The sequence below is a fragment of the Phasianus colchicus genome, chromosome 1, assembly GCF_987193195.1.
Source record: "Phasianus colchicus chromosome 1, bPhaCol1.hap1.1, whole genome shotgun sequence".
In the NCBI taxonomy this organism is placed as follows: Eukaryota; Metazoa; Chordata; class Aves; order Galliformes; family Phasianidae; genus Phasianus; species Phasianus colchicus.
The window spans coordinates 102,079,173-102,098,673 of NC_143436.1; the positions used below are offsets into that span (position 1 = coordinate 102,079,173).

Consider the following 19,501-nt stretch of genomic DNA (forward strand, 5'->3'; position numbering starts at 1 on the left):
GGGCCTGCATTGTGGATACAGCTGGGTTTGTCAAGGTTAGAATAATAATACATGGTCTCTGAAACATGGGCATAAGTGCTCAGCAGTTGTAAATGCAACTATTTATCCTCGCCTTCATGAATTTTCAGAATAAAGATGTTGGATAAAATGAGAGCCCAAGGGTATCCATGGGGGACAGTGCTGGACATTATTTCCTTATCTAGATGGAATTACTATTTATATAATTAGCCTCTCCTGAGTTAGACAGACAGCTTTTGATCCATTTAATTGTATTTCTCTCCAAACCAATTTGATTTAATTTCCCCATAGGATATGGTGTGACATAGCATCAAATAAATTTTGTGAAATGCAGACAGACCTCCTGCATGCCATTCTCATAGTTCTGCAGTTGTTTCAGCAGCAGAAAAAAAATGATCAAGATGGCTTGGGACATTTGGTCTCTATTAATTCATTTATGATTCTATTTAACAACTGATTCCAGACTTCCAATTATCATATCTAACTAATGTAATATGCAATATATTAGATTCTAACAGAACTTTCTCATTTCATAGAATGGCCTGGGTTGAAAAGGACATAAAAATCATCTAGTTTCAACCCCCCTGCCAAACATTTTTCAATGTTACAACTGCAACTTATTAATGCTAATTGCTCAGAAAACGATTCTATACTTTGCAGCTAACTCATTGATTTCTGTGCATCCTGCCCTGTTTACATTAATCAGGTATAACAAACAAGTCTTGATCTAAGCCAACCTTTGCAGCAGAGTTTTTGTGTTTTGCTTTTCATCTATGCTGTTTTTTTCACTTCTGGTCAAGTTTCACACCAATAACTAGGGAAAGTCTACTGTGCTGATCCCTCACTCTCTGAACTGAGAAGAACAGGTGGAGAAAACCCTGATGAAAAAATGTTCATGGATTGAGGTAAAATTGGGGAGACCACTCAGTATTTACCATAATAAGACAAATAGACTCAGCATACAGAGAAAAAAGTAAATTTCTTACATACAGGTAGCAGATGAATCAAAGAAATCTATACACAGAAATCTAACAGTGAAGTTTTGTTAATGTTAAGAAAGGTATTCTTTATTGGCAGCATGGGAGTAGCATTGAGACAACTCTCCAAGAATGCTCCATCAGTTGATTGTGAACAGATTATATTTTCACATGTATTACATGTTCATTACATTCCCAAATTCATTAACCGACCCACTTCCAGTGATTACCCAACTAACATAGCCACCTGGTGATCACCAAGCATCCTTCCAGCATCGTGATGGTCCACTGTTGGTCTGTTGTTAGTCCTTGGGGCGACCGTTTACTTCCTCCCAACACTCCTTTTTGTCCCAAAGATTGCTATGGAATGCAAGGACAATCAGGGAAATCTCTGTACACACAGATTAGGAAGACAAAGAGGAATGTCTTGATACTCTGTCACATTTTAGGCAAATTCTACTTGATATGTGAGGATCCTGGCTTTAATTACATCTTCAATTAACAGACTAGAGCAGAAACAACTAAAAGTAAACTAACAATACATTTTCCTCATCCACCTTCTATTAACTCCTCCCACTGAGTGGTACAGTGAAATGGGGAAGAGGAGTTGTGGTCAGTACATAATTCTTTGTTATATGCTTCCCCTTCATGGTCATGAATGCAGTCCTCCCCATAGGATGCTTACCTTCACAAAATATTTCGACATGGGCTTTCAAAACTCCAAGCACCGCCCCAATACGGCTCGGTAATGCGGAGCCCTTCAGGAACTGCCCTACAGGGTCCCCCTGGGGAGCAGCTCCCGCAGACCTCTCGTCCCACCGCAACCCCTCCCCACGATCTGCAGCTCCGGCCGTGCCGCTCCCGTGGGAGTATGCACGGTCCACGCCTCCTCCGGGCTTCATCCACCACCGTACCGCGGGCCCTTCGTGGCCGCACGGGGAGCTCAGCTCCGCGCGGTGCCCGCGAGCTGCAGGGTCCTGGGCTGCACGGAGCTGCTGCCGTGCGCCCTCAGCGCCTCCTGCTGCGCTCACCTCGGTGCCTGCACGGCCGTTCCTCCCACATCTCGCACCCCTCTCCCAGCTGCGGCTGTGTGGCAGTTCCCCTTCCCTAACTCCGCTCTCCCAGAGCACCCGGCTTCACTTATAGCTCTGCTCCAGGAGCGGTGGTTCCTCTCGGAGCAGCTGGAGCGGCTCTGTTCAGACGTGGGGCAAAGCAGAGTTCTGCTCATAGAAGCCCCAATGCAGCCCCCTTCCACCAAAACCTTGCCATGTAAGCCCAGTGCAGTAGCTAATAACTTAACCTTGGATTTTTAGGTATTCCAGTGACCTCCTTGTAGTCTGATCTTCCCACTTATGATTTTCCTTAACTGGAAGATGTAATGGCCAATAATTTTGCTTTTTTTTTTTTTTTTTTTTTTTTTTTTTTTTTTATGTCTTTGCATATGGTTCTTTTGTATGTTTAGTCAATTCTTCCACATGGTCCAGTTGCAATCATTTTTTATTTTTATTTATTTCTTTTTTTTTCAGGGAACAGCCATTGATCTAATCTATCTGGACTTCTGTAGATCTTTGACATGGTCCCCCACAGCATCCATCTCTCCAAATTGGAAAGATATGGATTTGGTGGGTGAGTGGACTGTTCAGTGGAAAAGGAACAGGTTGCAAGATCATACCCAGCATGTAGTGGACAGTAGCTCAGCGTCCAGATGGAGATCAGTGATGAGTGTTGTTCCTCAGGGATCAGTAGTGAGACTGAGGATCTTTAACATCTTCATCAATGGTATCAACAGTATTCAAAAGCACCCTCAGCAAGTTTGCAGATGACACCAAGTTGTGTAGTATGGTCAACTCAACTGAGGGAGAGGATGCTATCCATAGAGACTTCAACAGGATCAAGCAATAGACTCAGGAAAACCTCGTGAGTTTTAACAAAGCCAAGTACAAGGTCTTGCACCTGGGCTGTGGCAACCTCTGCTAACAATACAATCTGGGGGATGTAACAATGGAGCACAGTCCGGCCCAAAAGGGAGTACAGGTGAATAGCAAGCTGGACATGAGCCAGTGATGTGCCCTCTCAGCCCAGAAAGCCAACTGTATCCTTGGCTGCATCAAAAGAAGTATGGCCAACAGGTCAAGGGAAGGGATCCTGCCCTTCTACTCTGCATTGGTGAGAAGTCACCTAGAGTTCTGAATCCAGATATGAAGTTCTCAGTACAGGAGAAACATGGTCTTGTTGGAACACATCCAGAGGAGTGCCACAGAGATCATCAAAGGGGTGGAACATATCCCCTATGAGGTCAGGCTGAGGAAGCTAGGGCCATTCAGCTTGGAGAAGAGAAGCCTCCAGGGAGACTGGTAGAGGTCTTTCAGTATCTAAAGAGGAGCTATAAGAAAGAAGGGGACAGACTCTTTACCAGGATCTGCTGTGATAGGATAAGGGGAAATGGTTTCAAACTAAAAGAGGAGAGATTTAGATTGGATATGTGGAAGAAGTTTTTTACAGTAAGGGTAGTGAAGCACTGGAATAGGTTGTCGAGAAAGGTGGTAGACGACCCATCCCTGGAGTCACTCAAGGTATGGCTGGACAGGGTTCTCAGCAACATTATCTGACTATAGGTGTCCCAGTTCTTTGCAGGGAAGTTGGACTAGATGACCTTTAGGTGTCCCTTCCAACTCAAACAATTCAATGAGCCCATGATTCTGTTTCATCTGACTTTAAATGAATTAATTATCTATCAGCAACCATAGGAAATAAAAAGTAGCTCCTGTGTTAAATCAGACATGATTAATCTTCTTTGGCCTACATTCTCTGACAGAGACCAATATCTGAAACTGCAAAGAGAAATGGAAAATGATAAACAAAATTCTGCTTTCAGGAAAGGATTGAAGGATTAAAAAAAAAAAACCCTAGTAAAATCTGTAGAAAATAATAGTAACTCTTTATATTCCAAATATTTCTCTCTCTTAAGGAAAAGGATGGAATTATCTTGTAGATTAGAATAGCTCTTCTTTCTAATAATTGGTTATGTCAGGCAAATGCAGCCTTGGAGTTTTAAACATCCTACATAAAACATTCAGCTTTGAATTTCTGAAGTCAAAGGTTTAAAAGGCAAATAAGTTATCTCCTGAAACAGTTATGCATATAGATGTATTTGTTGTGTGATATAAATTTCTGGTCTAGGCTTAAAACCTTTTAAAATAATTATTAAATATATTCATACATGTATTTCGTGTAAGGTTGCCATTAGTTTGTCCAGTTTTGAAATTGTTAAAAAGTGTTTTCTATCATTTGTATTTGAACTGTTTTTGTAGTACAGGAGTCTAGTTTCTAATATCTGTTTCTTAGAAGATCAAGATGAAAATTAAGAGCATTGTAAATTTTTGTCTTTTTAGCGAAATCTTGGAGAATCATAGGTATATACATGAGAATGAAATTTCTTGCAGCAGACATGGTCAAGTGTTTGTTTACTATCTATTACAATGATAAAAAAATGAAATATTTTATATTGCTTTTCTTTATTACTTATTATGGAGATAAAAAAATTATCATTAATCTAACTATTTTAGGATTTGGAATTGCTTATTTATGAAGTAAATGAAATTATGGCTTTTCAATTTTCTTAGCTAAAAGCTGTGAAAAGAAATTTTAGTACTACTAATGGAGTATTTTTCACCTTCTTATCTATAACTTAGAAACAAAATCATTTCATTTTATGAAATGCTCTTTATAGCAATCTTAAAAACTATAATAACCATTGTGTTGGGAGCAGTATGTGCCTTCCTGTGCACAAAATACAGTGTCTTGCATTGCAGGCTTGAAGAAATAGCAAGTAAAACATTAGTTTTGATCATTATTTTATAAATTTTCTTTCCTATAGCATAAACATATACATCCAGTATTGGTCAAGGTTCAGTGCTATGATTGTCTTTTCATCAATGCACATAATTTCTTGAGATTGGCCTTGTTAATTATTGAAAGCTTGTCTTTAGATCAATGGGGAAAAAGGAAAAAAAAATCTTAGTGAATGAAAATACCCAATTTCTTCAGGGATAAATAAAATATTCTACTTGATACAAACTTTACTTTCAAAAACTCGTATCAGAATTAACCTTGAATTTATAAAGGCCAAGAACAAATTGTTTTGCTTTAGTTAGTTGGTTGGTGGACTTTTCTTGGTGAGATAGTTAAACATTTAGGTGACTTAATTAAGACCACTCTAACCCATTGCTCTAGTAATTTAGAGGTTGTGCATGTGTATATAAAGTGATCATTTAGTAAATTCACTGTTTAAAATTAGGTCCTAATGACTTTAATATGATGTCAGATTTTACATTTCCCATATTTTTAATATTAAATGTACTCATATTTTTGTATGTTTGCGTTCAAGTAACATTTTATAAATGGTTTCTTAAAAGCATATGAAAAATGTACTATAAATCATACAAATCTAATGTAAGTTATTTTTGAAAATTTCAGGGTAGTTAATAAGTGTAATGACTTCTGTTCAAAAGAGAAGGATGAATTCACAACCACATTTCTTTATTCTGCAAGCATGTCTTTAATTTAATTGTGCAAGATACAGGAAGATGACCTTTTCTCCTATGCAAACAGAAAATATTTTTTCAGGAGCACATTTAATTGAATTTCAGCTGCACCACTCCTATTCCAATAGAAAAACAAAGCCTTAAGAGACAATAAAATCAAGGGTATGCTTGAGTAACAAAGCTTTTCTTTTTCCTAATACTTTTGTTAACAACAGAGGACATAAAGTAAAACTTAAGCCAACCGAATAGACAAAAAAAATATGTAAAAGTGTAGATACAAGAAATATGTGAGAGTTGGAAAAGAAATGCCAAACTATTTTCAAGCTCTTAATTTAAGGAATGGAAACATAATTTTGGGGATGCTTGTTAAAAAAAATGATGAAGATAAGAAATAAATGAAAATTATGTGTGGTATTAGAACTAAATATAAAGTTATTGAGAATCAACACTAAGGAAAAATACTAATGGTATGTAAAAATTAGCTTCATAAATATAATTTTGGCCATAAATTGAGTAACATTTGACACACATATAGACAGTAGTCAGTACTCGCTGCCAATCATAATTATGTAAAACTATCTTTTCATTATTTAAGGGTTTAATTTTGCTGCATTTTTTTGTTGCTTTTGTTGTGTGTGTTTCTGTACATTTTTGTTTGTTGTATCTACTTTTGCACTTTTCTCTGCTACATCTTCCCATTACTTTAGGCTGTTATCTAAACTGAATTTTGTCCATAAATAACAAAACAGAAAACTTTCACCTTACAGAGCTGCTGCTGCCAAGATAGAATCTAGTGTAAAATGAATCAAAACAAAATTGAGAAACAAATTCTTCTCAACATTGTATAGAAGTTGTTGGATAGAGATTCTGCTGAATTAAAAAAAAAAATAAATAAATCTGGGTTAAGCAAAGGAAAGAAAACCATAAACATGAGGGAGCTTGTGTAAACTGGTTTTGTAATCCTCTTAAATAGTACAATATAGCTCTCTGTGAGGGTAAAGTACAAGCTCTATTGTAAGGACACTGCAAAGAGGTTTGACTTTGGGACTATCAATGTGATTTTATGTTAATGGAATTGGAAGCCTAAGTAAATAGCTAGGAATTGCAATTATTTTTCTGAAACAATCTGAGCTGGTTAAACATAGTCAGTGACATCAGAGAGATAATGTTTAAGTCCTAAGACTAGAATACAATAATTCTTGTGTACCTAAAGCATTACTCAGTGAAGAATAAGAATGATAAATATTTACCATTTGTTTAATATAATGAGGACATAAACAAATAACTGTTCAAAATGACCTATGTATAACTTGTTACTTAGGAAAATGAACAGGGGAAACTAATGAGCAAAATATTAGAAGAGTAAATACGTACATACAGAGCTCTTTTTCAAAACAAGAACACTAGTAAATGTAATCTCCCATTTCGTTAGGTGTCTGACACTTGTTAAATACCCCCACAGTGTTGCAGTCTTGCTAAATTTGATAATGAGTCTGTGAAATTATTTGGAGCTCTAGTTGACAAACAAGTCTTATGGTTGTAAATGACTTTGTGACTTTCTTAGATGGCTTTGAAAATAGTTGCAAAACACAGTATTTTGATATATTATTGCTTCTCACATTCACTTTTAGGAGGGAATTTTTTGCAGCTGCAACCAATTTCAGCAGCTTCAATTCACTCATGGATTTCAGCTGAGTATTTGACTTTTTAGTTATGTCCTGGGATAATATGGTATAGTAAACGGGGGAAGACTATGAACATTTTGCAGTTCTGCTGACATCTTCCTATATTCTAACCTTAGTTTTGTCTTGCAAGTGAAATATATCTATGTATTTTTGTGTGTGCACATCTGTTTTAAAACAAGAGATGTGTCATTTACATTTTTTTCTTTTCCTGTTTGTTTTGTTTTTTTTTTTTTGTTTTTTTTTTTTTTTGGTTTTTTTTTTTCTTCCCTAAAACTTGATTTAAAAAGAGTGAAAACAGAGCATATTTTCAGGATTAGATTTCTCTGAGGACAAAATCATTTCTGACAATATGTGTTTCTAAATCAATGTCAGTCTTCTAGTTAGACTTATAAACAACTGTTTAACTGTATTTTCCAAGCCTAAATTCCATAATCGTGAACATCCAAGACACAATAAATCTGAAGGGTTGCATAACTTATGGTAACTGAAGAATTTTTTTTTTTTTTCAGTGACCATGCTTCAACACAATTTTGTAAAGTTACCCAAGCACCTCTCCTATGTTAAAAGAGGGAATGCTTCAATATTTTTTTTCATGCAGGGATTTTCAGATTGTGAGAAAAAAAGTTTTGGAGATTATGGATGGAAAATTTTTGCTGTTTTAAGCTTTCAGCTAAATATATGCATAATTTATCGTGGTTTTGCACTTGACTTATTCTAGCATTTTTAAACAAATGAATCCTAGAAGTTCTTTTGTAAGTTTAGCTGCTTTGAATAACCCAAATAATCACTTTTGCATCACACCTCTTACAAAATCAATAACATTTATGGATTCCCTGAGAATCATTCATCAAAACAATTACATTTTTATACAGTACATGAAAAATATGCATAGAATTGCTCCTATTAAATTATGATGGACTACTCTATAAAAGTATAACAAATTAAAAGGTTTCCATTTTATTTAATTATGACATTAATGTATTTGACCTTACTAAAATCTGTCACCATTAGAGATATTTTTGGGAACATAATAGTCTATATTCTAGTATTTTAGGGAATTTAGGGAAAGATTTTTCATTTTCTTTAATAGCTATGTAAAAACATCTAACATCTTTACTGTGTAGGGTTAGTATTTTTAGCAAGTTGTCTTATTAAAGAATATAACTGTTCTATTTGCTTGATATGAGTGGATTTTTCCTTGCATCAGTTATTAACTCAGAAAATTAGTTCCTAGTTTTGAAAATCTGTATGGAGCAACTTTACTTCAAAATAAAACTCTCAGAAAGGTTCATTAATGAAGCCTATAGCAATTCAAAACAGAATAGCAATGTGTAAAATTTTTGTTTTCACAAGCAAGGATTTCTTAGTGAATTTGTATTTATAAACCTTATGCTTCAGGCAGTCTTCTGTCTGTTTTCAGGAACAACGAAAAAAAAAGAGGAAAAATATGTTGACTGATAACCTTTCATATGTTTCTGAATATACTTAACTATACCTCAACATGAGAGGTAGAGCAGACTGTACTCTTGTTTTTATTATTATTTGTGGATGAAATAGGTGAACAGAGCAGATGTTCTAGAAAGCATTCCAGATTGGACAGCTGAATCTGTCTGAATGCTTGTCTGAATGCTTATCTGATGGTATAGCAGAGAACTTGGCTACATAGTTGTTACACCAACACAGGAAACAGAAATAATAGGTACACTGACCCATAACCTGGGCTTGCATGAAAAACTCTGGTGGAGTGAACCTCCAGAAGAGATCCTTCCCCACTGGTAGTCAGCTCAAATGGGTCTAGAAGAGGTGGAGCCAGGCTCCACCCCTTCCGGCAGCACAGGTGAATTGCCTTCACCTGTGCTCCCATGGCTGACTCACTGCTTGCCTTGGGTGATTAATCAGAGGTTCAGACCGTGATTCAGTAGTTCCCCTATATTCTGGTAGCATGATGGTGGTTGTTATGGTGGTTGTTTTTTTTGTTTGTTTGTGGAGTTTTTGTGTCGTCCCCTCCCCCCCCCCGAGAGAGATGTAGGTGTTTGATTTCCATTTTAATCTCCTTATAATTTTAATCACCTCAGTAACCATACATTATCTATTTATCTATTCATTTGCCACTCTGTTATATTAGCTTACTTCTCCCAGCACCATTATGTCCTATTTCCTCCTAAGCTACTCCTTACACGATATATTGCTGATGTCAGAAACTGCTCTGTATTACACAGGGTCCTGGAAATGGCTGAATTTCTGGTAAAATCACTAAGGGGAACACTGTGGAGCAGTGACAAATATGTAATCTGACAAGCGATAGTTTGCTCTCATGCAAGGCAAACACTTCTGTGCTTATTTGCTTTTATGTACATTTACACTGCTGTAGAACTCAGAACAGGATTGTTTCAAGCTGTAATCTGTATAGTTACAAGCAAGCTGTACTGTGTGTAAGTTACAACTTGCTTATCTCTACACAGAATTTTTTTCTGAGAAGGCTTCCAGCATTTTCATGATCATCTGAAACAAGCGCCTTTGTGCCCTTTTCATCCTATGTGTAGTTATTCCCATGAGCTGAGCAGCTCTCTCTAGAATCAACAGAGCAAATCAGTCTTTTTTTTCTCCTTTTCCTTGTTTAAATCCATATTAGAAAGCAGAACACGTGCAGAAATTCTTTTTACTTTGTTGTTAAACAAAGCAAATTTGTTGGCAAGACCTCTTCAGGCTATGGCCTTGAGTGTTGTCTTGCTCCAATTTATAGGAGAGAGAGGAGGTTCTTTTTAATATATGTATACCCGGTGCGAGATTAAGAAACAATGGTTCAAATGTTAGTCCAACCAGTTTATTACAGATCTTAATCAGGGAGATGGGAAGGGGAGGACGGACACTATTATGAATTAGGGTAATGGGGAAGGGAAGGAGAGCGATAGAAAAGTTAGGAAAGAAGAAGCAAGGAGCCTTTATGGGAAGCAAGAGAGAGATAGTCACCACCATGGATCCAGCGTGGTTCCTAGTTCAGTCATCGATCTTCAGTAGTGGTGGGTCATCAGGCATTGCTGTTCCGTTGAGGATGATGGTGACCGTGGTGATAATGGCAACTTTTCAATGGTAGTACCAACTTATTTATAAGTCCAAACTGGTTGAGTCAGCTCTCTTTGGAGTGACAGCTCAAGTCCAAAGTGGTTGAGTCAGCTCTCCTTGGAGTGGCAGCTTCTGGCTTTGGGATCTCAGCAGGAACTCCTTTTGTTCTTATCTTCTGGGCCTTGCTAGCAGATAGAGGGAGAGGGAGACACTTGTGCCTTGCCTTCACAGGATACAATGGTATCATCCCCCAGTCTCCCATAGCAAGCTGGAGTTATCTGGTCACTAGGCTAGATCTTCCTCCAGTAAACAGCTAAAATTGTCCACATACTGATGTTAATCGCCACACGACAACACCCATCACTCATCTCCTAGACAAGTCTGTCTTATCACAAGAAATACCTCAGGAAGCAGGCTTTGAGCCAAAAAAAAACAAAAAACAAAAAACAAAAACTAAGAAAGATTCTCACAAGTGGTTTACTGGTCAGCTGAGATAGTATTGAGGCTATGAACCCAAATATGTGAATATTAAAACTCACACTAATTATGTGCTTATTTTAAAATTTACAATTTCTTTCAAGTGAGTAGTTTCATTAGATATGTATATTTCTGTGAGAAATAAATTGTAATATATATTTATATGAGAATTTTGAGTCCATCATTCAAAGCAATTTAAGAGGAAATAAAAACAGTGTGAAATACATGCATGAAGTAATACAAGCCACAACATGGTTGTAGATGTGCACTTGCAAATGTAATTTCAAAAACTGTTACTTTTATGACATTTGTGACAGACTGGGGATTAACTAATTCCCCAAAATTAGTTCTCTGATCATAGATGAAGGAAAATTGTCTTTTTTAATACTTCAGTTTGACTTGTGATATCATTCAGCATTGCATCTGGTTGTAAATAGTCGTGTCATATTGTGGTAAGTTATACTACAATACCATCCTGAAAAGGGTGATGTAATGATTTTCGGCATGTCATATCTTGATGTGCTCACCAAGGAAATAGAGCATATACAGATCGATCCTTTCTGTAAATGGTTTGAATGTATGATATTTAAAATAAATGAAAATATATTTCATGACAAGCAGAGAGCATAAGAATATCTGCTTTTATACTGACCTATAGTAGTTGGAATTATCTTTGTCTTAGTTACTTCAAAACTGAATATTGGCAAACTTGGCGGAAAAAAAAGGGTTGTGGGATACATAACACAAAGAATCCCTTCTATAAAAAGAACTACTAGGGATCTATTTTCAGCAGTGCACAACAGGAGTCTTCTTCATAGTAACATTTGAAGCACAAATGGAATTTAAATGCTTAAATTCATAAAATAAATACAGTCACTTGTAGAATAGATGAAACTTTGAAAATTTGCACTTTAATATATTTCTTCTTTTATAGTATTCATGGTGTCTGTGTTCAAAATTATTCACAGGTATACACTGAACATGACAGGAAAACCTGAAAGTTGAGAAAGTTGAGTTCTTTGAGAACTTCATCTGTAAGAATAACAGCCAGCAAACTTATCTGGGCACAGATCAGTTAACGACCACCTGTTTATTAAATGCATAAAATAATATTTTTATAAGCAGATCATAAATTTATACGGCCAAAGACTCTTTTCTTCAATGTACTTAACTATGTGAAAAACAAACAGGAGACTTGTAAGTAAAGATAATTGGAATTTGGTGGATTTTCTTTTACTCTTTCCTTGGAAGATTTTATCATAGTTCTTCAACCATTAAGGTTGTGTAAAGTGTTTAATTGGTATCCACCACCTCTACCTCCATTAAGAGTTTTGAGGCCAGGATGAGCAGTAACCAATTTAGTAATACAGCTATCTAAAACTGTATTTATACCAGAATGGCTCTAAAACAGTAAATGTAGAATTGGCTATTTACTTTAATGCTATGTCCTAGATATTTGAAGGACACTGCTCAGAATGAAATGTTATTTCTGTCTTATGGTACCATTTTTTCCAATTATACTTCAGGTTTTTTGGAAGATATTCTGAAGAGAATAATGGTTGAAAGCAATGAGGATGATGGATCTCACAGGTAATGTGTCATTATTCTAATTAATTTAACTAAATCACAGTAATTTACAATGAACTTGTTATAAATATATTAAAGATAGCACTCCTAGAATTATACAGAGGAGAGTCTTACCAGAATTTTAATCTTTTCTAAGAAAACAAAATATCGTTGATGATTAGAGAAAAATTTTCACATAATAGGCAATAATTTTTATGCACCTCTGTAGGAGTAACATTGTAGTGCTACATTTTAGTATCTTCTGCCTGGATTTTTAGTATTTTAGTATTTTTCTGCCCTGGATTTTGTGGATATGACATAATTAGATTACTTAATTCCATGTTCTATTTTTAAATGAAATGGTAAGCAGTTTATTTTACTGAAGGAAATGTTTGAAGGAATATTTTTAGAACGGATTAGCTACTTTGAATATTGTGTTTTAAATACCACAAAGTCTTTAATTTATTAAATATAAGTCACTGAGGTTGACTTCTTGAAGAAAAAGCATGTGTTTTTCCTGTTCCTCTTATCCCTGTCTAATTTTTTCCATTATAGTTGGAAAATATTAAGCATATAAATATGTTTAAATTTAAAAATCACGATTTTTTTTTAAGATTAATTTAATGAATATGCCCTTATGGCCATTTACAGAGGTAGATGTACATTTTCACTGTATTAAGATGTCCTTTCCCCCACGAGGTTGTTCTAAATATCCTGATGTCAAGATGCCTGCAACACCTGCTCACTAGAAAATATTAAGACCAAAAGCCCAATAAATATTAAACTAAGTTAAAGCTAAACTCTCCATCTCAAGATGTGCAGGTTTACAAATGCTAATTTTAGGCTAAAATCTATTGGAGATCTTCTTATAATGTATAAACTTCATTAATTCAGTGAAAATGAACTTAGTATTCAGGTCACTGGAAAATCCTGAAAACCTGAGAATCAACTCGAAGGAATATGAACAGAATAAAACTTCCGTTATGTTGCTGTGTTTTTTTCATACCAATAGACACTAAGCTGCACCACGCCACTCTCTCACTCCCCATTCTCAAAAGAACAGAGGGAGAAAATATGATTGAAATAAAAGCTCATAGGTTGAGATATGGACATGAAAATCACTTAACAGTTACCATCATGTGCAAAACAGATTAAGCATAGGGAAATTATTATTTTTCTTTTTACTATGGATCATATACTAGAGCAGAGATTAAAAAAAAAAAAAAAGAAAACAAAGATAACGAACACCTGAAAACATCTTTCCCATCCCCTCTCTCCTACTTCCTCCCAAGTTGCAGAGAATGGGAATGGGTGTTGCAGTCAGCCCATAATGTTTTGTCTCTGCCACTCCTCAGTGGTCACTCTGCCCCTGCTCCACCTGGGTTTGTGCCATGTGATGCTGTCCTCCCTAAACTGATCCTGCATGGGCTTCCTGCAGATCCAACCACTGCTCCAGCACGGTTCTGTACCATGGGGCCAACCCTTCAGGACCATGCTGCTCAAGTAGCTACAGGAATCAGCTAACCGAGACCATGGGGACAGAGTACTCACCACGGGCCTCTCCTGGACTGCAGGGAGCTTCTGCTCTGCATCTGGAGCACTTCCTGCCCTCCTTTTGCACTGACTTTGGTGGTTGCAGGGCTATTTCACATTTCTCACTCTTGAGCTGCTGTTGTGCAGCAAGTGTTTTTTCTTTTTATTAAACCTGCTCTCCAAAAATTGCAACCAGTGTTTCTCATGGTTCAGATCTGGCCAGCAGTAGGTTCCTGCTGGAGCACCTAGATCTAGGTCTGCTCAGAAAGGTCAACTCTGCAGCCTTGCCATGTAAGCCCAATGCAATTGTTCATCTTGTTCAGCATCAGAATGAGGATATTAGAAATGAACTAGCTTCTCAATTTTATATAAGTCTTAGTTATCTTTTCTGCCTTTCTGAACCTTTAGGTTTTCAAAAGCAAACTTGGAAATCTTAATACAATTCTTATCACATATTGCCATTTGTCAAGTTTGTAATAACAAAATCCTGAACCAAATTATCCTCACATGATTTAATGTTTCCCTTTGAATATTCAACATATTTTCCATAACAGAGTTTGTAATCATCATTGTCTTCTGAGATTTCTAGTAGGCTACTGTCGTTTGGGTAAATCTTATAAATCTTATATTCTACCCTACAAGTTGTTACATGATTTAGTATAATTTCTTTTAAAAAGATCTAAAAAGCTTGATTTTGTAATTCCATTAACACTGAGCTATATTTTCGATCCTTTGTTTCAAAGGTTAACATTTTCTTTTTTCTGTACTGAAGAATATATCAAAGAAGAGGATAAGAACTAGCAATCATCCATAAGTTTTAGACCTTTTTTTAGTTTGTATTTTTTTCTCCTTTATAAACTGTAATTATATTTGTGTTCTCCTTTTGATAACTGAAAAGCCAATATTCTGTTTTGGTCACAACAATCCCAGGCAACCCTACAGGCTTGGGGAGGAGTGGCTGGAAAGATGCCTGATGAAAGGGTGTACTGTACCTTGATGTACTGATGGACAGTTGGCTGAATATGAGCCAGCAGTGTGCCCAGGTGTCCAAGAAGGCCAATGGCATCCTGGCTTGTGTCAGGAATGGTGTGGTGAGCAGGACTAGGGAAATAATCCTGCTCCTATACTTGGCATTGGTGAGGCCTCACCTTGAGTACTGTGTTCAGTTTTGGGCACCTCAGTAAAGAAAAGACATTGAAGCGCTGGAGCAGGTCCAAAGAAGGGCAACAAGGCTTATGAAGTGCTTGGAGAATATGCCCTATGAGGAGAGATTGAAGGAAGTGAGGCTGTTTAGTCTGGGGAGTAGGAGGCTGAGGGGAAACCTTATTTCTCTCTTCCAATATCTGAAGGTGCTTACAATAAGAGCAGGGTTGGTCTCTTCTCTCTGGTGACAGGTGACAGGATGAGGGAAAATGGCCTTAAGTTGCACCAGGGTAAATTTAGGTTGGATATCAGGAAACACTTCTTTACAGAAAGGGTTGTTAAGCACTGGAATAGGCTCCCCAGGGAGGTGGTTGAGTCACCATCCTTGGATGTGTTTAAAAACCATTTGGATGTGGTGTTCAGGGACATGATTTAGAGGAGGGTTGTTAGTTAGGGTAGTATGGTTAGGTTGTGGTTGGGCCTGGTGATCATTATGGTCTTTTCCAACCTGAGTGATTCTATGATTCTATGATTCTATGATGAGATGTGGAAAGCTGATATTTTATAGCTTGTAGTCAGTTGCTGTGCTTCATTTTTTAATTGTCCTTGACAAACCTTTTGGCAGCTCATCCCTCTGGATTTTCTTCAATTTGAAACTGCAAGCAAAACAAACAAACAAACAAACAAACAAACAAACACAAACTTAGAAAACAATATGTAAATGACTTCTACTCCTTTTCTTGCAAACAATACTTTCTTATTCCTGGTTAGGTTAGTATGCCTAAGAAAGCAACCACTTTGGCAAAGAAAAGCAATGACTACTTGTAGAGAAGTGAATAAAAGACTGAGAGGAAAGAGAAGAGGGGAGAGTACCAGAGACAGAAAGAAAGATTTATTTTGAGGTAGAAACATTTCACCACTCCTGGATCCAGTGTTGTCTTTAGTCTGTGTCTTGATCCATGGGTGGTGGGTCAATGTGCATGTTCACCATTACAGTCATTAAAGTTCCATTCTTTCATTCTCAGACAGTCGTTAAGGCTAGTTGGTTGATTCAACAAGTTTCTTGCAAGGCTTAGAGGGTCTCCTAAGAACTTATGTCATCATCTAAGTGTTCAGAGTTGATTTGGAAAATGCAGGAAGCTATGGTTTTAGAGAAGGAGAATTCTGTGAAAGTAAGATTCCCTCAGGAAGGTCGTCAACAAGAGTGATGGAGAATTGAAATACCTACTCATACTTCAAAAACAACAGATCAACTTAAGTTCAGATCTGAAAACTAAGAAAGTTGACAGTGGGATGCTTAAGCTCATTGTCATAATCAAGTGTAGCAATCCAGAAGAAAGAAAAAGATTTTCTTTATTTCTTTTATTAAATAGAACTTATTTAAGAGTGATGATATAATATATACCTTTAAATGGGGAAGAAAGAGTAGTACGTAAAGGCAAAGGGTCTATAAGTTTGGTCACAAAGACCAACCAAAGTCCAATCAAACAGTTAAACTCATCACAATGTTATCAAACTACTATAAATGATGTGAATATTAGAAAACCATGTGCTGTTTGGGTGAACTTCACTATTTAAGTTATATGTTTATGAGTGCAAGTGTGACATACATGGAAAACAAGGAATTTTGTTTTAAATTTAGAGTATGACCATGGTGTGAGATAACCATTAGTAACTCATTAATGCAAAGTAGTCAAGTTTAATATTTAATGTGGAAGGTACTTCTTTGTAGTTTGCTTTGTTAGAAAAGAAATGTTTTGGAAAGAAGTGTCACAGAAAGTCCAAATACAGCTTTTATGTATCTTCTTGTTTCAGTAAGTACTTCAATTTAAGAGCAGAACTTGACCCTGCAATTGCCACTAGAATATGTTTTGATTCTATACAGTTTGTTCTCTAATCTCTAAGAATACCTGATGTTCACAGAGTTGTAATCCTTTCATTAAAGCTGATAGACTAATTTATCCTATTCAAAGACAAATATATCAGAAATATTGAGCTTCTTCACCTCAATTTTTGCAACAGTTGTATTACCTGGTTATGTATTTTTATTTGAAGATGCTGTTAAAGCTTTTACAAAATAAATGCTGTTTACAAGTTCAAAGTGTTTTCTATTCGAACATGTGGAATTCGAAGGCTTTCTCTTCAACTTAGAACACACTTGAGCTTTGAAAGTCAAAGATTTGCACTGTCATTTAGTAGAAGTTTGCACAGTATTTGAAATGGCAAAGCATAGAACTTCTTAAATAATTTCTGTTTTATCTTAAAAAATAAAATAAATAAATTATTGGGGTTTTTTGTTTGTTTGTTTTGTTTTTAAGATTTGTTGTCTCGAGGAAGCAATTAGTCACAATCACCAGCAATAATGCTGCTTTTTTTTTTTTTAAAGATGGACAGGCTTACCCAGTTGTATTTAGTATCTCTCAAAAAGATCAAACTAATTACTTTTGTGAATTATTTGTGATGAAATTAAGTAATTCCAAATATATTCAAACATTTTTTTTCCGTATTTTTTAAATTTTAGGCATAGAAGTCCGAATCCGCCTTCACTTTTATGTAATCTCAAATTAGGCAGTTATCTTGCTCTGAATTCTTGTGACTTTGTTGTTGCTGTTGCTGATGATAATATTTTTATTGTGGGGAACATATTCAAGAAGTGGAATAAATAGGTAAAAGAGCCTTGAAGATGTTTAAGAATTACAAGTAGGCTTCCAATATTGTTTTAGACATTATTTTTAGATTTATAATCCAATTTGACTGAAAAACTAGCCAGCTTATTTCCTGTGGTATATTAGCCTGAAACCTTTCTGGTAAAATCTTGAAGCCATATGGTCTAGTTAGTATTTAAATAAGAGACTACCCAAGATAATGCAGATGCTACTGAGTGAGGCTCTTACAGCTTCCTCTTCTTCTGTTTTTTTTCTCAGACTAATCTTTTGATCAAAGGTTCTGGCAGTACTTCCTTCAATAATATTCCTATAGAGCTTCAAATAATTTGAGATTTAGACTCACAGTAGATTATTTTGTGTCCTTAATATTATTCCTTTCTCTTCCTGAAATCTGACTGATTTTAATGGACTGATGTTGTTTTCTCCATTTTGTAAATTTGTTTGTTGTTTGCTAGACACCTTTAATGTATATTGATAACTGCTGTGTATGTGTTTATAAGGGATTTTGCTTCTCTGAGATAACATTATCTAGCAAAATATTTGTCTAAACATGTATCAGAGTAGGAAATAGTTGAAGAAATTTGAATGAACTGTGTAGAAAATGTTAAAATAATTATATATGCTTAAAAAATGTATTTATATTTCACAGGCTATATTTCATAAAAGATTAATAATTTCCTGTTCATATATAAAAAAATAGACTCTGTCATAAACAAAACCCTAAATCCTCACAATTCTACATTTATTAGAATGGATGTTAACTTTTAGCACACTGCGATTAATAAATGAACCATATAAATGCAGACTACAAAGAACTGTGAAGAGAGAGAAGGAGGCTGTTCTGTGTATGAAATCTATATCCAGTACTGTCTTCTTCTGTTGATATTTACTGATAGAAGTTTGGTTTGAATGTCTTTTGGCTTTTAATAGTTGAGACTTGGCTTCAGGTGTGAGTTGATGTATCACTGATGATACCCTAAAAGAAACTAAACACCTGTTCGGAGTAAACCTGCCAAGTCCCTTCACTTCTGTAGTTTCAAGACTTTGAAATCTAGCTGAACATTCTGCTTCTTTAATATGTACACAAGGAATCAAAAACTGATTTTGTTTTGTTTTGTTTTCTTTCAAAGTCTTTCATAGAATTTCAGGAAAAATTTCAGGAAAATGACATGAACATTCAAAGAAGTACTAGAAATACCAGGCTTTTGTAATGGTTTGATCTTTTGCATTTTATATACAAGGATAAGAATTCAATCAAACATTAATTATTTCAACATATTGAGAGAAACCTGAAAAAAGAGTTTTGAGCCTTCAGTTTAAAGATTTCAGATTGTTGTATGCTGATGAATATCTTAATCCTGTCTAAAATAGAAATGTATTTTTATATGGGATTGTAATTAGTTTAACTGAGACTGCTTTGTTTTCTCTTCCAATTTCTGATGAAAAAATAGGTATTAAATGCGATCTCTAAAATTTATACTGAATATTTGCACTGTCTACAAATAAATGAAATATCACTGGACTTCTAAGGGAGCCATTTAAACATTTTCTGTGCAAGGTGAATCTTTTTCTTCCTAAGAGTCAAATCCTTAAATACTGTCTCACTTTTATTGCCTATATGGGGTTAGATTCTTCTACAGTGAATGCATGAATAGACATAAACTAAACTATTAAATGCATTCTATCCTAATATTTAATAATTATTTTTTTATTACAGATATTGTTTTCTCCCTATTTACTATTAGCCATAGTTATTTATCTAAGTTACTGAAGGTACTTTTAAAAGTATTTGAAAGGGAAGAGGGTAGTGTCATTATAGGTCTTTAGAA

At 35.6% G+C, this 19,501-nt stretch overlaps 1 long non-coding RNA gene across 1 annotated transcript in view; it reads left to right on the forward strand.

Annotated features, from left to right (window-relative positions):
* Nucleotides 1–3,324: 3,324 nt before the first annotated feature.
* The window catches only part of LOC149919914 (uncharacterized), a 30,908-nt gene continuing 14,731 nt past the window's right edge, over nucleotides 3,325–19,501 (forward strand). Inside the window, exons 1-2 of the long non-coding RNA XR_016463987.1 lie at nucleotides 3,325–3,568; nucleotides 12,291–12,354. This is a non-coding gene — a long non-coding RNA (uncharacterized LOC149919914). The remainder of the gene's footprint in view (nucleotides 3,569–12,290; nucleotides 12,355–19,501) is intronic.